Genomic DNA, 17,595 nt, shown 5'->3' with positions numbered 1-17,595 from the left:
TTATTTATAATTTCTTAACTTTATACAATACTAATCACAACAAAAACAGTTTCTATTTATTGAATGTGTAGCCAGTTTCCAGGTGAAACACTTTACAGGCAAAGCTTCACTTCTCCCGGCAACCTCTGAGGCAGGTACTAGTGTTTTACTCCCATTTTATAGATGAGGAAACTGAGGCTCAGAGACACCAAGACCACGAAGCCCACCGTCTGGACTCCTTTGCTGTGCTGACTTCTGATCAAATAAATGTGCTCATGATAGAAAAAAAAGAAACGTTTTAAAAATGCTAGGTACGTGGACTTCCCTAGTGGCACAGTGGTTAAGAATCCGTCTGCTAATGCTGGGGACACGGGTTCGAGCCCTGGTCTGGGAAAATCCCACATGCCGTGGAGCAACTAAGCCCGTGCGCTACAACTACTGAGCCTGCACTCTAGAGCCCACAAACCACAACTACTGAGCCCTCGTGCCACAACTACTGAAGCCCACGCGCCTAGAGCCCTGCTCCGCAACAAGAGAAGCCACCGCAACGAGAAGCCCGTGCACCGCAAGGAAGACCCAATGCCGCCAAAAATTAATAAATAAAATAAACAAATTAAAAGAGAAATGCTAGGTACGTGAAAGCACAAAGTGAAACAGACTAAATTTCTGAATATAATACGAATGTCAGAGAGCCCAAGCCTTTCTCGAGAAGGGTGCATCAGACACCTCAGGTGTCCTGCCTTACACTCTCAGCACCCACCCCGGGATGCAGAAGGCTGCCTACTGAAGATGCCTGCAACTCTCTGGCTTGGTTTCTGGCCATGGGAGCACAGGCCAGAAGTGCCAGTTGGGCAGTGCCCCATGCGCAGCCCTCCACCATAGACAGATGGCAACTGGTGTATCAATACCCCAGCTCCTTCCCACTCTGGGGGAAGACTCTGAGGTGCACATTATGCCCTGTCTCCATGACATACCCTCTATTAGCTCCTTGCCTTCCCTCTCTCACCTTCACACTCGCCTCACAGTGCTTCCTGTGAGGTAAAACAGTACAGCTTCTAGAAGGAAACATGGGAAAAACTGATCTTAAATAAAATGAAGGAAAACTTCTGTTCATCAGAAGACACCATGGAGACAATGAAAAGGCAAGACATGGACTGGGATAAAATATTATGTATACAAATGGTATGATATATAGTATTTCATCTATATTATGTTTATAAATATAATTTAAAATATTATATCATATTTATACATGTGCACATGTGTATACACACAGACATATATACTTCACAAAGGACTCTATCCAGAATACATAAAGAACTCTAAACCAATACGAAAAAGACAATCTGGCTTATTGTTTGCTTTTTTTTTAAGGACAAGAGACTTGAATGGGCACTGCGCACACACAGAAAAAAATCTCCAAATGAGCAATAAGCACATGAAAAGATGCTCAACTTCACTGGTCATCCAGAAAACAAATTAAAATCACAATGAGATACTACCGGACATCTACCACAATGGCCAAAACAACAGACTGACATGTTGACCGGGGGGAAGTGGAACCGTTTTTACACCGGCACACTTTAGAAAACTGTTGGGCAGAACCTACTCAAGCTGACCTGCATCTAACTTACGACCCAGCAATTCCTCTCCTGAGTATTTACCCGAAAGAAATGAGTGCTCAGGTCCACAAGAGACGTGTACACGAATGTCCACAGTAGCTTCATTCGTCATAGCCAAAACCTAGAAACCACCTAAGTGTCCATCCACGGTAGCCTGGATAAAGCGCAGCATATTCATATGATGGGATATAATACAGCAATGAAGAACACCACACTATGGCAACATGCAAACACGTGGATAAATGCATAGACATTACGATGAGCAAAACAAGCGGGACCCAAAAGCACTCGTACAGTAAAATTGCACTAACACGAAGTTCAGGAAATAGGCAAAACTAGCCAATGGTGATAGAAGGTAGGTCAATTTGGGGAGTATTGACTAGGATGGGTATAATGAAGCTTTCTAGGGGCCTAGAAATGTTCTATATCTTGATATGAGTGGTGGTTACGTGCAGTGTTCATATGCAAACGTGTGTCCAGTTTACACGTAAGATTCGTGTACTTTACTGTAAGTTATGCCTGAGAAAACAAGCCCTCAAACTTCCAATGGCCTCCAGGTGCTTACGAAATGAAGCCATGCCCCTCACCACAGCCCTGCCTGATGTGCCTCCCACATACCCCAGGACCTCATCTCCTACCAAGTGCCCCCTCCCATTCCCCCAGCTCCACCCAGCCTGGAGATCTCAGTTTGCTTTGGCCTGGAGGGAGTCAGGATCTGTAAGAATTCCACCCTCAGATGGGAAAGAGACCTGCAAGGAAATGCCGGTCATTTCTGTTTCTCCCGGGTGATGTCAGTACCCATGTGCGTTCATGCAGCAACAGCTCTCTGATGAAATGCTTATCCTCCAGGAAGCCTTCCCAGACCTCTGCTCCCACCCCAGGTAGGCTTTCATCCCCACAGCTCTCTGCTTCTTTGTGACACTGATCCTACTGTTTTAAGTCTGTTGAATTGATTGTCTTACCCCCTGAGGGCTGAGACCCTCTCTGTCCTGTTCCCTCCCCTGTCTCATCATCAGAGCCTAGCAAGTCACCTGGCACATAATAGGTAAACAATAAACATTTGCTGAAACAAATGAATGTCTGAAGGAGAAAATGAGTCACTTGATGGAGGTTAAAAATGGGGTGGGGCCGGGCTTCCCTGGTGGTGCAGTGGTTGAGAGTCCGCCTGCCGATGCAGGGGACTCGGGTTCGTGCCCCAGTCCGGGAAGGTCCCACATGCCGTGGAGCGGCTGAGCCCATGAGCCATGGCCGCTGAGCCTGCGCGTCCGGAGCCTGTGCTCTGCAACGGGAGAGGCCACAACAGTGAGAGGCCCGCGTACCACAAAAAAAAAAAAAAAAAAAAAAAGGGATGGGGCCAAGATGATTCTGCGCAACTCCCTCCAGGTATAGAAGGTGAAATCTGGGCCCAGAGAGGATAAGTGACTTGCCTAAGGTCACACAGCCAATTAGGGACAAATGTAGCATAGAACCACCAGGAGAAACTGTTGCCTTCTCCCTCCACCAGATCCCCTTCCCTGGTGCTGCACCCTCCCCGCAGCTGCTATGAGGGTTGTCTGTTCACAGATACATACTTTTCCAGGAGAGCTGTCCTCCAAAAGGCCAAGACCTCCAACCCTCCCTGCAAACCCCCTACCAACCAGGGCATCCATAGCCAGTGACTAACATATATGGGATACAAAAGGCCACTTACCCTTGCATCAAGGCAGGATTCATTCTGTGGCTCCAGAGGCCCCCAGTGGTTCAGGCTGAAGCTAAACTTGGATGAGACCACATCCCTTCCCCTGCCCGCTCCTCTTTCCCTCACTCCCCCACTCCTGAGAGCACCCCTCCCCCATCCAATCAATGCTTCCCGTCTCAAGCTTGGTTCTCGGGAACCAAACCCTACCTAAGACAGACTCCAGGGTCTCCACTGGCCTGGACTCTGGGACAATGCACTGCCTCCCACTGGTAAGTCTAACGTGAATGACAATGACAGACTGAGGATGGACCAGGAGCCCAGCTGTAAGGGGAGGGAATGTCCACAGTGTGTGTGTGTGTGTGTGTGTGTGTGTGTGTGTGTGTGTGTGTGTGTGTGTGTGTGTGTGTGTGTCTGCGTGTGCATGCGTGTTGGGGGAGGGTCTACCCTCTGCTCCCGAGTCCTTTCACTTTTATCTTTAAAAGATATACAGAAGGACCCCCATCAAAACCTTCTTGCTTTCAGCCACCAGCAATGAAGCTAAGAAACATCCCTCCGAGCGCAGAGAGGGCCCTCCCCTGAGCCACCCCTCCCGACCACGGGCTCTGAGAAGAGCCACCTGGGCAGAAGGGGTCTGTTCCCTGAGTCATCAAGCCCCTCCCCTAAAGGCAATCTACCTGATCTGGTGACAGAAAACACAACCGTCTCCTAAATTCGGATTAAAAACCACCTGCACTCAGTTCTTCTAGACCTTCATTTTGCTCAGGGTAATCAGCAGTTATTAAGAGCACAGTGGACGACATGCTTGGGGGACAACATGCAGGATTGGCAGCCAGAAGCCCCCCATTCTCCTCGCCCTGTTCGTGTCCCTCTGTAGGACGGGGCAGAGCGTGGACTTCCAGTGTCAACCAGCTGGGCGTCCAGTCCTGTCTTGATCTCACCAGCTGTGTGACCTTGGGCAAGTAACTCCACCTCTTTGAGCCTTGGCTTCCTCAAGTATAAGATGGAATCACGGGTAGGTATTTCCTGCGCTTTTGTGAGGATTAAAGGAACCACACTTGCAAAGTGCTTAGGACAACGCCTGTGGGTGCCACACACATCGATGACTGTCCTCGTCAATAGTAGTACTATTAACCACTTAGAGAGACTGGGACGAGGAGGGGGCCTGCGGGGCTAGACCTGTGGCCTTCGGTACAAGCGCAGGAAAGACGTGGAGAGCTGGGGGGAGGGACAGGCAGACTTCGTCCAGCATCTCCAACAACACAAGGAACCAAAGAGGCTTGGGAAGTGTATACAGCAGGCGCTCAGTACGCAGGAGTTCTGCTTATGATAAAACTCCTCCTCAGAAGATGAACCCAAGAAAATGACCTCCCTGGGCTCGGAGATCCTTTTACACCCAAAGTGGCAACTATGTGCAAATAGCCCCAGATCTCGGCAGAAACAGGAACAAGTAACCAACCTCTCCCTGCTCACAGCCTCTGGGCTTATGCTCGGGTTCACCAGAGCCACCATCCCCCTCTGTCTGCTGGAGCCAGCAGGTCCCTGCCAGAGCTTGCCAGGCCGGGCATGCCAGCCACCGAGTAAGAGCCTGCCCACTGTGGTAGATGCTGTCAGAGCCCCACCCAAACCTCCCTGGCACTGGTGGACAACTTTCTACTGCTGGTGGGACAATTCAGAGGCGTGTTTCATAGTCTCCCTGAGGTTCCCAGCATACTTCATACCCCAGCTGCCCCCAGCTGCTTTGATTGTTAGCAAAGTCTAATCGTGTCCCACCATCCAAATAAATCACTTGCCCTGGCACCCCTGACTCAGGCTCTGCTTCTGGGGGAGCCCAACCTAAGATACCCGTCTTTTCCTAAAATCACTGACTCACAAGAGATGGACTTGCTCAGAACACCCATTCTCCCCTAGGGTCTCGTGATGTGATGGTGAGGCACACCCCATTGTGAAACGGTCCACAACCCACCGATGACCAAGACGGTGGGAGGTGCCAACGTATGCGCTGGCCAAATGTTTTCAAGTTGCTCTTTTACCAATCATTCAAAAGATATATTGACCCACTATGTGCCAGGCCCCATGTTCGGGGATGGGGAGATACTGATGAACTCAAAACTCGAGGACCCTGTTTACACAGAGTTTAGAGTTGGGAAGTGGGAAAGACAGGGAATGGATAAGCCAACATGGACAAAGATGGCAGCATGTGACAAGGGAGGTGAAGGGAATGAGGTCTGTGAAGTGAATCATGGTTGAGCCCCATGGATTGGGTGATCAAGGAAGACTTCTTGGAGGAGGTGGCATTTCAGCTGCATAACCTAAAGGATCAGAGGGAGCCAGCCAAGGGAAGACCATGAGGTCTAGAGTTGGAAAAGAGCTCAGGGCATTGAGGGAAAGGCAATTTCTGCTAACCTGGCTGGGCTGAAGTGGCAAAAAGTGGCAAGGGCTGAATCTGGACAAGGGACAATGAGCAGATCTGAGGCCACCTATGAGAGTGCACTTGGGGTTCTCCCAGAAACACCTTCCTCTCCTTGCCTCCCCTGCATCCTGATCTGCTTTCCTCAGTGGGAGAGGGTGGAGTTACCGCCTGCCTGCCAGGAGCCTCCCTGAGTCCCCCACTCCCAGGGGAGGGCGTCTCACATGTCAGCATCCTCCATCCTGTGCGTCCAGGTGAGAACTGCTGGCTTCAAGGCAGGTAGAGGGAGAGGCAGAGAGAGCTGCTTTGAGATCGGCACCTGGCAAGTGGGCATCTGAGTCAGAAGAGAGCTTCAGGTTGCAGCTCACAGCGTGCAGAATCGAACTCAAATCCTGCCTTTGTGCACTTGGGCTCCTTACCTTCCTTAGCCTCAGCCTCCTCACCTGTTGAATGGGTTTGTGATCCTATCCAGTTCCAAAAGTAGCTGAGAGGTTTGCTAAGGACGTAAAAGTGCTTGGCACTGCTTATTTATTGACTCCACTTTTACTGGTCTCCTACTATGTGCCAGGCACTGTACCAGGAGCCGGGATGCACCTGTGAACAAGATGGGGCCAGCTTGGGGGTGGCAGGGGACACATATAATGTTCACACAAGTCGGCAATTACAAAGACAGGATTTTACAAGCACATAGTAGTGTGTTCCCTCCATCTGAGACCATGTCCTCCACTAAAAGCCCAGAGCCTACAGCCACAACATGGCAAGTTAAGACTCTGGTTTCCTGGCAGAGACCCGGGCATGGGCATCCTTAAAGAATCCAGCTCTTTAGGGGTCAGTCTCAGCTCTGGCAGGGTCCAAGCCCTGGTCCCTACCCCCACCCGCTGGCAACATACCTAAACCCCAGAGACAACCTCTCAGGAGATCAGTTGCGGGCGTGGTCAGCTATGCCAAGGGCGGTGTCCACCAGCGCAGGCATGAGTCATGTCCTGCTCTGTAGAGGAGGGGGAGGGGTCCCCAGACCCATGTCTGCAAACGCTGATATGGTGTGGCCACGCCAAGGAAGGAGGGGATGCAAGGGGACAAGCATGGACAGGGCAAACCCAGGTCCCGGACCTCCCCATACTGGTGGAAATAACAAGCCCAACCACAGAACAAGCATTCACCCCACGCTTGCTGTGCGTGTCCCCAGCTCTAAAATAAACTCTGGATAGAGATTATCTCCTCGATTCCTCCCATTACCCCAGGACTACAGGTATCATGATTTTTCCCACTTAAGAAAGGAGGAAACTAAAGCTTAAGGAAATTAAAAGCCTAGTCCAAGGTCACTCATCTTGTCAAACTTCAGAGCCCAAAAGGCTGAACCGCTCTCCTGGATTGGCAGGAATGAAGACAGGGGACAATCTTAAAAATACGGAAGGGTGGGTCCCCAAAGCTGGCCTGAGTGACAGGCACTGCCTGGGCCAGGCCCTCAGCAGGACAGAGGGGCTGAGCGGTCAAGGGGAGGCCTTTGGTTGGGGCTTTTTGAATTATAGTTTTGTCTGGGTATATGCCACAGACTTTGGCTGTGTGTCCTGAGCCTCAGCTCCCCTGCTGGGCAAAAGGGCCTGGCACACCCATCAAGCCCCAGGCCCTTCCCACAGGTGTGGTGGGAAGACCAGCCGTCCAGGCTATGGCAGGAGTCCAAGGCCAGCATCCTTGAAGCTGCCCACCTGCAAGTCCAGGTCATGACTCCACCCCTCAAGGATGGACAAGGCCAGGGCGTGAGCCAGCGCCTGCTGGGCCAGCCTGTTGACACCCAGAGGTGACCTGTTCACACTGGAGCTGGGCTGCAGGCAGTGGTTCTGTAGCCCAAAGCCAATACCAACACCCAAGGCAGCTGGTGGCATGTGCTCATGTCTGGCATGTGTGTGGGGTGGGGGGTGGGCCAGGGCTGTTGTTAGAAGCTCAGGCTCTGGAACCACCCCACCTGGGTTTATATACTGCCTCAGCCACTTCTAGTCTGTGTGATCCTGGGCAAATTACAACATCTCTCCAAGCCTCAGTTTCCTCATCTGTAATATGGGGATGATGAGAGCCTCTCTCGGGGCCTGGCTGTGAGAAGTAACTGAATTAAACTAATTAATTAAACTAAGAGTTCAAGAAAGAGCAGCTCTTACTATTTATCGTGGTGACAATGACACCTGTGGATCTCCATGGTAACCACCATTGTCATGTGGGTCCACATACATGGAGTATGTCAGTGGAGGAACTAGATGGGGTGTCATGCATCTGTGGGGGTCATTTTCATCTTTGCCTCATGCTTTGGGGGCTAAAGTAAAAATATATTAGGACCTCCCTGTCGGTCCAGTGGTTAAGACTCCACGCTTCCACTGCAGGGGGTGCAGGTTCAGTCCCTGGTCGGGGAACTAAGGTCCTGCATGCCAAGCAGAGCGGCCAAACAATAAAATAAAATAAAATAAAATAAAATAAAAATGTATCCCCTACCCCCATCATAAAACATATTCACCCCCCCACCCCCCCACCCCGGCCAGCCACTCAACTAGTTAAGACTCAAAGGAAGCCAAGGCCCCATTTTTACAACACAAGAATAAACATCTAGGGGGCATGAAACTAACAATCCCCATAACCCCTCCAGAGACAGCAACACCCCTGGCTCTCAGGCAGCTCACAGTCAGGGGTGAGGGGAGCCGAGCAGAACTCAAAGAGAAACCCAAGAAAGGTTTCCATACAAACTGTGAGGAAAGTAAAGGGGGCACACCAGGAAGGTACAACAGAGGGAGAGGCAGCAGAACAGCCTGTGCAAAGGTCCTGAGGCAGGAGACCCTTTCAGGGAACCAAAAGTACAGGGTTTTCCAGGGCCAGAGAACACCAGGTACTCGAGGCTGGAGAGATGGACCAAGGAATGTGAAACAAGCTAAATGTCCAATGACTGGGGTTTGGTTAAACAGACTATGGTATTCTTTGGAAATTTTATGCACTTGTCCGAAATGAAGTTTACCAAGATGGGTAATGGGAGAAACTAGTTAATAGCATGATTTAAGAGGGAAAAAAAGGAAGCTTCAAAGCTGTATACATCTGGGGTTTTGAAAAAAGACTGTAAGCAGCATAATCTATGGGAAAACCAAAGGCACCCTCGAAAATACAAAAATCCCCATGCCAAAAGTTCACGGTGATTATCCAATGGTGGTGGGCTTACTTCGGAGGGTATTTTTTCTTCCTGGTGTTTGGCATGTATAATGTTCCATTAGAAAAAAATTTTTAATGTTTAACAAAGAGTGAGAAAAAAGCTCCCTGCCATCTTCTGCCTAGATCCCCAAAGCCCAGAGAGGTTTCTGGAGCTGCGTTTTAAAGAGGATAGCCTTCTTTTCTGTTCAAATCTCAAACAAAGCCTGCTGGACAGAGGTCCCGGCAGGGGGGACACTCGCCCCGCACACCCTCCCGGCACCAACACAGCAGCTAAGACAACAGCCAGTGTTTTCTTGGGGCGCCGTGGAGAGGAGGGCTCGTGAGCTCTGGTTAAACCTCGTGAACTCGTCCCAAATAGTTGCTTCCCCACCCAGGGACTCTCCCTTTCCTGTGGCTCAGGGTCTGCCTTCCTCCCACATCTTCCCTTGGGCCAGCCCATCCCCCCAGAGCCCTGACCAGCCCTGAATTCCTGGGGCCTGGAAGGCCAGAGTCTTCCATCTTCGAGACCACGCAGCCCAAGCTTCTAGGTTACACTGGTGAGGAGAGCCCGAGGGGGAAGAAAGTTGCCCAAGGACATCCAGGAAGCCCGGGCAAGGTCCACACTGGAACCTGGACCTCCTCACCTGGACCATTCACTCAACAAATATCCATTAATTAAGCACCGACTATGTGCATGGGGGATGCAGCCTCACAGCAAAACTGACAAAGGCTCTGCTCTAGAAGGCAGAGCTTTCAGTAGACAAAAGGAAAGGAAGAAATCGTTTAGGAGCCGACCAGGGCTGTGAAGGCAATAAAGCAGGGTTATGTGATAAGAGTCAGGGTTGCGGGGAGCAACTCTACCCTGGGGGGATGGGGAGGGGAGGGGACTGACACCTGAGCTGAGACCCAAGGGAAGGGGAGGAGCCTGCCATGCAAACAGCTCAGGAAAGAGCCTTCCAAAAGGAAGGCCAGAGGCAGGCAGGTGGGAAGGGAGAGGATGAGGTCATCTGGAGGGGCAGGATGGATGGGGGGGGGGGGGTCAGGCAGAGCCTCTGTGGGAAGGAGTGGGAATCCACTCCAACGTGGGCTTTAGCAGGGCTGTGAACCATCTGGAAGCTCACTCCGGGCACCCAGAGGAGAATAAACTGCCGAGGACAAGAGTGGAGGCCCCTACTGCCTCCCAGGTGCAAGAGGTGGGGGGCCTGGGCGGGTTCAGTGACAGTGGGACGGAGAGAAGAGATGTTATGGCTTTAAAAACAGATGATGCGGGCTTCCCTGGTGGCGCAGTGGTTGAGTGTCCACCTGCCGACGCAGGGGACACGGGTTCGTGCCCCCTTCCGGGAAGATCCCACATGCCGTGGAGTGGCTGGGCCCGTGAGCCATGGCCACTGAGCCTGCGTGTCCGGAGGCTGTGCTCCGCAACGGGAGAGGCCACAACAGTGAGAGGCCCGTGTACCGCAAAAAAAAAAAAAAAAAAAAAAAAAAAAAAAAAAATGATGATGGGACTGGCTGAAGGACTGAATGTGAGGGTGAGAGGAAAAGCGTGAACCCCCTCCCGACATGAAGCAGGGAAACCAGAAGGGACCGAAAAAGTTCAATTCAGAACTCCCACCATGAATGTAAATTGGTGCAGCCGCTATGAAGAAGAGTGTGGAGTGTCCTCAAAAAACTAAAAATAGAGTTGCCATATGATCCAGCAGTCCCACTCCTGGGCATATACCCAGACAAAACTATAATTCAAAAAGATACATACATCCCAACGTTCACAGCAGCACTATTTACAATAGCCAAGACATGGAAACAACCTAAATGTCCATCAACAGGTGAACGGATCAAGAAGATGTGGTGTATATATACAATGGAATACTACTCAGCCCTAATAAAGAACGAAATAACGCCATTTGCAGTAAAATGGATGGACCTAGGGATTATCATACTAAGCGAGGTAAGTCAGACAGAGACACATATCACAGGGCATCACCTGTACGTGGCATCTAAAATATGACATGAATGAACATATCTACGAAACAGACTCACAGACAGAGAACAGACTTGTGGGTGCCAGGTGTGGGGGAGGGAAGGAGTGGGAGTTTGGGATTAGCAGGTGTAAACTATTACATATAGGATGGAACAACAACAAGGTCCTACTGCATAGCACAGGGAACTAGATTCAATATACTGCGATAAACCATAACGGAAAAGAATCTGGAAAAGTATGTATGTGTATAATGGAATCACTTTGCTGTACAACAGAAATTAGCACAACATTGTAAACCAGCTATACTTCAATAAATTTAAAAAAAAACCATCCCACCACTCAGAATCAGGCAGCGTGCCGGGCCTGGTGATTCACCACTAGCGCAAAGGGCAGAGTCAGGGAGACCTGGGTTCAAATCCTGCCTCCACCACTTACTGGTTGCATGACCTTGGACACGGCAATCCCCCTGCCCAAGGCTGGGTTTCCTCACCTGTGAAATGGGGATAGTGATGCAGAGCCCGAATGGGCACGGAGGGCCCCAGGGCAGCAACTGGGACAGAGCGGTTCCCTTTCCTCCCCTGTCTTTGGCGCTGACGCCCACTGCGATCCTCAGGTGAGTTAAATCACCCCAAAGCCCATTTTTAAAGAACTAACATCAATAGTGACCTTCTCCCCAAAAGGATCATGTGAAGAAGAAATGGGAATTCTTCCCACTGAGGGGCGTCGGAACAGAGACACCCTAAACATAACAAGCAGGCTCCCAGCCCCAGGGCAGTAGTCTCTAGAATCCTGCGACCCCGCAGAGGGAGCTCAGCAGAACCCCCTCTAGCTACAGCACTTCGGTCGCTGCCCCCTCCCTGGAGCATGAGGAATGAAGGCCAACACGATTCAGGGCTTAAAGGATGCGAGGTCAGACTCAAATGCAAGCTTGGTTTCAGAAAATCACTCTCCCCGCCGCAAGCCTCAGGTTCCCCACTTGGAAAGCAGAAATAAGGAACCCAACCTTGCAGGAGTCCATAAGATTAGCTGTGGGGGGAGGCACCTGCCCGGGCTGGGGGCTCAGGAGGTGCGTTCTCGGGACCAGGAGCACGATGCTGAATTAATGGCTCCAAAAAATATCCAGGTCCTAAGCCCCGGAAGCAGGATCCCTGTTACCGTACATAGAAAAAGGGTCTTTGCAGATGTGCTTTCGTTCAGGATCTTGAGATGGGAGGATAAGCCTAGATTACCCGGGTGGGCCCTAAATGCAGTCACACGTGTCCTTATAAAAGGGACGCAGAGGGAGAATTTGCCTAGGGAAGAGAAAAGGCCATGTGACAGCCTCAGCAGAGAGACACTTGACATGCTCAGCTGCGGCTCTGAAGATTCAGGAAGGGAACTGGGAATGCGGCAGCCTACAGAAGCTGGAAAAGGCAAGGATTCTCCCCAACAGCCCCTGGAGGGAGCAGACACCTCGGTTCTTGCTCAGTGAAACTGATTCCAGAACCAGAAGAGAATAAACGTCTGTTGCTTTAAGCCTTTAAGGTCTGTAATAATTTGTTCAAGCAGCCACAAGAAACCAATACAGAGGCGTTTGGCACTCCAAGCCCAAAGGACTGGATCAAGATTTATAGCCAGATGCAGTCCTGGGCCAAGTTAGAATTTCTGCAGGTGGAGCCTGGGCGTGGCTATTTTTATGGAACTCCCAGAGGGACGCCAGGGATGTCCAGGGGTGAGAAGCACAGGGTCTGCGAGCAGTAGGAGCTCAGAAAGCAGCCGCTTTTCAGCCGCAGCCTCCCCAGCCCTCATCCCCTGCAACACAGCCACCTGTCACTGCCTGCCTCCCCCCAGGGCTGTGAGCGCCCCAGGGCAGGGGTCCCGCCTCACTGCCCTGAACTCATCATCACCAGGCATTTCCAAACCCTGTATCTGGGAACAAGGTGTGGCCCCAACCCAGACCAAGGAGGAATTACAGCATCAAGCCCTGAAGCACTAGGATGGTGGTTGACCTGGGGGCCGAGCGGGACCAGAGGAAGGAGGACCAGGGGTTGCCAGGAGGGGGAGTGGAGAAGACGTCCTGCAGGGGAGATACCTGAGCTAGGTCTTGAAAAAGGCACTAAATCCCAGTGCAGTGGATGCTGTCAGTGTCCTATCTGCAACCCTGAACACTCCCACAATTTTCAAAAGCCCTGTAGTCTCTGCCTGAGGGCTTCCCCCTGCCCTGGGGGCCTGGGTGCAAGACAGCCGGAAGTAGCCAGGAGTTGAGGCCCCAGGAGCTGGAGTATAAATACCCCAGCTCTCCCATCCCTCGGGGAAACACTGAGGTGCAACACCCTCATCAAAATCTAAAATGGCCGAGCTCTCATCTCTGGGACCTCACTACCCATCTCTCCCCTTCACCCTTTGGCTTGGGCCATGCACACTTTTCTGTTCCTTGTACTTGCACCCGCCCCCCACTCCGCCAACTCCTCCCTACACCTCAGACCTTTGCTCCCGCTGTTCCCACTGCCTGGACAAGGGGCTGACTCTCCCTCCACTCAGTTCTCCACTTAAATGTCATTTCTTCAAAGGGGCTTTCCCTGAACACCAAACAGAAGCGCTTCCTCCGTCTCACTGCTGTATCCTCTGTACCACCCTTCTCACGGACCAAAATGATCTTTCTGTCGGCTTACTCACTTTGATTCTGTCTAGAATCCCATGGGCCAAATCTCTTTTTGTAGGGCCTGTGAGCTAAGGATGGTTTTCACATTTTTATTTTGTTTTGTTTGTTTGTTTGTTTTTGCAGTACACGGGCCTCTCACTGTTGTGGCCTCTCCCGTTGCGAAGCACAGGCTCCGGTCGCGCAGGCTCAGCGGCCATGGCTCACGGGCCCAGCCACTCCGCGGCATGTGGGATCTTCCCGGACCGGGGCACGAACCCGTGTCCCCTGCATCGGCAGGCGGACTCTCAACCACTGTGCCACCAGGGAAGCCCACACATTTTTAAACCAGTGGGGAAAAAAATCAAAAAAATAATATTTCGTGTGTCAACATGAAAATTATAGGAAAACCACGTTTCAGTGTCCCTGAATAAAATCTGACTGGAGCACTGCAGCATGTACTTGGCTACATATTGTGTCTGGCGGTCAGCAGTTGTGATGGGGGTCTTATGATCTGAAGAGCTGAAAATAGTTACTATCTGGTCCTTTACAGGAGAAGCTGGCAGACCAGGGTGCGGGAGCTTGTCTGTCTCTTCCATAGGTGAGTCCCTGGGGGCTGCATAGGGCCAGGCCGAGGCAGGTGTTGGAATAACAAAGGGTGGATGATTAACCCAAGGACCTATCTCCAGCAAGGGGTTGAGCATCACCCAGATTTGCAATGAGTGGATGGGTGGAAGGACAGATGGATGGATGGATACATGGATGGATGGATGAATGAACGAAATATACATGCCTCAAAGGGAAGCTACAGGCATCACCCCTTGGGGTGGCCCAAAGTCCCTCCACGGAGTCCCAAACCAGAGTCTGACATCCCCTGGGTGGGCATCCCTCTGACAACACCAGGCTGGCCTTGACATTCTGTGGGCCCAGAACGCTAAAGAGAGGATGTGATTCATTCGACAGGGCCTTTCACCAGGAGAGGAAGGAAACCAGCCCTCAGATCCCGAACCAAGTTTAACTCCTCTCCGCCACACACACACACACACACACACACACACACACACACACACACACACACACACACAGCATCTCTCAACCCTGCCGGGTAAGGGGTCCATCCAAGCAGCTAGGCTTGGGGAGGGGGTCAGCAGTGTCTGGCTCAGCTTTCTCCCCAGGGAGCACCCCACAGCTCTCTCAAAACACAGTTGGAGAAACATCCTCATCAGAAGGGGGGCATTCCAGAGCAATCCCTCCGTCTCCCTCCCGCTGACCCCAGCACCGAGACAAAGAGAGAACTAAAGAAACAAGAGACCCGAGCAGGAAATAATGACCTTGCCCCACACTGGGAATCTCAGATCCAGCAAATAAGCCTGTCTCTCAGGAGGATGTTAGCGTCCTCAATACCTGGGAGATGGCTCTTAATTTATGTTGTCAATCCCAGGACGGGTTCAATGAACATGTTCACACTCTGGAATGTTCCATCCGAATAGATACGAATTTTTATTTCTCAAGAAGAGAGTTCTTTTCCATGTGACTAGACACCGCAAATGTCACAGAAACATCAGCTCAAAGGTTCTGGGACAGTCTTAACTATCCTGCCATTTCCTTTGGGCCTTGGCCCAAGATTTTATCACAACCCTCCAAAATGCTCTTTGGTGAACAGGGCAGTGTTTATTGCCCTTGGCCTGCTTTTTCTCCTCTGGAGCTCTGCTCTGAAGGGGAGGATCCCAGCAGCTCACAGATACAAGGGAATTAACTCCACACTAACTTGCCAAAGCTACCTTATCCCCATCGCATAGCTAAACCTTCCCTGGGCTGAGCAAATGACACAGCACAGGCAGCAACAGGTGTGAAATCAATGCATCTCCCCTGCACCGGAATCCCAGCTGTCTCTGAAAATGGACCTTCAAGGTCCAAGGACCTTCACCTCCAGGTGCCTGAGCATTCACAAGACAGAAGACATTGGTGAGTGTCCTGAGTGCTCTTCATCCTAGCTGTGTGATCCTAGGAAAACTGCTTACCCTCTCTGGGCCTTCGTTTCCTCAAGGGATATTAGCACTGCCCTACCTCCCTGCCAGGGCTCTGAATATTAAGGCACTCGTGGGAAGCAAATGTGCTAGGGTAAACCTTAAAGCATGTATACTGTTGGTCACTGCCATGCCCCTTCCCCGTCTATAGTTAGAATAACCTTGTTTTAAAAAAAAACAGAACAGGGAACTATATTCAATATCCTGTGATAAACCGTGAATGGAAAAGAATATAAAAAAGAATGTATGTATATGTATAACTGAGTCACTCTGCTGCACGACAGAAATTAACACAACATTGTAAGTCAACTGTGCTTCAATTAGAAAAAAAAAAAGATGACCGTTTTCCAAAAAGGGGAATCCAATCACATCACGCCCCCGTTTAAACTCGTCAGAGGCGCTTAGGATGAAATCCATCCCTTTTCCGGGGCTCCGTGCTGCAGCCCCCCAGTCTCTCTGCCCTCAGCCCCGACAGCTCCCCTTGTTTACCCTGCCCCCGTCACACTCGCCTCAGCTGCCCTCCCACCGGAAAGCCGTCGCACATGCTGTTCCCTCTGCCTGAATGACCCCCTCCCCGCAACTCCCCACCCTCCCTGACCACACACACATGTTTAGGTCTCAGCTTTAATGGCCCTTCCTCAGCATAGTGGGTTGAATAGTGTCCTCCTAAAATTCATGTCCATCTGGAATCTTGGAATGTGACTTTATTTGGTCTTTGCAGACATAATGATGTCTCAATGCAGTCATATTGCATTAGGGTGGGCCCTGATCCAATGACTGGTGTCCTCATAAGAAAAGAAAATGCAGATATACAGACACAAGCCAAGAAACACTAAGGACTGCCGGAAGCCACCAGAAACTGGAAGAAGAAAGAAAGGGTTCCCCTTAGAGCCTTTGAGGGAGTGTGGCCCTGCTGACACCTTGATTTTGGACTTCTAGCCTCCAGGCTGTAAGGCAATACATTTCTGTTGTTCTAAGTAACACAGATTGTGGTTACCTGTTACACCAGCCTCAGAAAAATCTGAGCCGACCGCTCAGCTAAAGCGCCTCCCCCAGACTATCTTCAAAGCCTCCTGCACCTCTTCCCCTCCCTGCCATGTCCGCCTCCCCGCCAGCCCATAAACTCCCAGGGAGAAGGGGTCTCAGCTGCCGGGTTTCCTGCGGCAAGCAGCTCAGAGTCTAGCCCCAGCTGGCATCCAACAGTAGTTTCCAAATGAATTAATCTAACAGATGCACCAAGGGAAGCTCAGAGAGACCAAGGAAAGCTCAGAAACGTCAAGGGACTCACCCAAGGTCACGCTCCAGGAAGAGGCAGACCACTGGCCTCCACACCGGTGATCGAGGAGCCGGGATGCCTATGTCCACCCCACAGGGACTCCAGCGCTGCAGGACAGGCCTCTTCTCCCTCCTGACTCCCAGCTACGAGGTCCGCGCCCTCTGGGCTCTGTGCCCGACCCAGGACCTGACCTCCTTGGCAGGGACCCGTCTCAACTCAATGAACCTGTAGATAAAAGCCTCTTCAGTCCTGGGACAGCCGTGGGGCAAGGGATGCCCTGGGCTCGAGTTAATCCCACACCCACAGGGCAGTTCGGGGCGATGGCCACTCAAGACGGTGGGCCTCGCCCATGGGAATCCACTCTCCCTGTCACCCTGGCTCCTCTCTCACGCCCTCATTGCCTGACTTTGCAGCTATGAAGCATGGGAGGCCACATAGTCCAAGCGCTGGACAATAAATAGCACTGACTCATGGAGGAAAAGTAGTTCCAGGCAGAAGAACATCTCCACCGGGTGCTTGCCTGTCCTTAACACTTATGTAACACTTGCTAATTACACCTTTTAATAAAGAGAGCAAGTCCTCTGGCTCAAAACCCTTGGGGGCTGCAGCATTTACAGTCTGGCCTCCGCCTACACACTTTCTGCATCCGGTGTTTCCGCATCCACGGACTGCGCACCGTGTACTGTGTTTCCCACCCGCAGTTGGTTGCATCCGAAGATGAGGAAGCCACCGATACGGAAGGCCGCCTATCCTAGACTGGACTTAAGCATCCGCGGATTTGGGTACCCGGGTGGCTCTTAAAACCAATCCCCCGCAGATACCGAGGGATGACTGAATTTAGTTGAAATC

General features: G+C 51.3%; 1 protein-coding gene across 6 annotated transcripts in view; it reads right to left on the bottom strand.

Moving 5' to 3' along the window:
- The window catches only part of KIAA1671 (KIAA1671 ortholog), a 188,440-nt gene that overhangs the window by 149,503 nt on the left and 21,342 nt on the right, over positions 1–17,595 (bottom strand). The window contains exon 1 of one of the 6 annotated variants that reach the window (XM_089894618.1): positions 5,911–8,177. The exons of the other annotated variants lie outside the window; for them this stretch is intronic. The gene's annotated coding sequence lies outside the window, so the exon portion shown is untranslated. Of the gene's footprint in view, positions 1–5,910; positions 8,178–17,595 lie in introns of those variants that run through there. 6 annotated transcript variants of the gene reach the window in all.

Source organism: Delphinapterus leucas, chromosome 14 (assembly GCF_059928025.1).
Source record: "Delphinapterus leucas isolate spDelLeu-1000000601 "Yukka" chromosome 14, BTC_Dleu_Yukka2, whole genome shotgun sequence".
Taxonomy (NCBI): Eukaryota; Metazoa; Chordata; class Mammalia; order Artiodactyla; family Monodontidae; genus Delphinapterus; species Delphinapterus leucas.
This window is presented reverse-complemented; position numbering and strand designations above follow the sequence as displayed.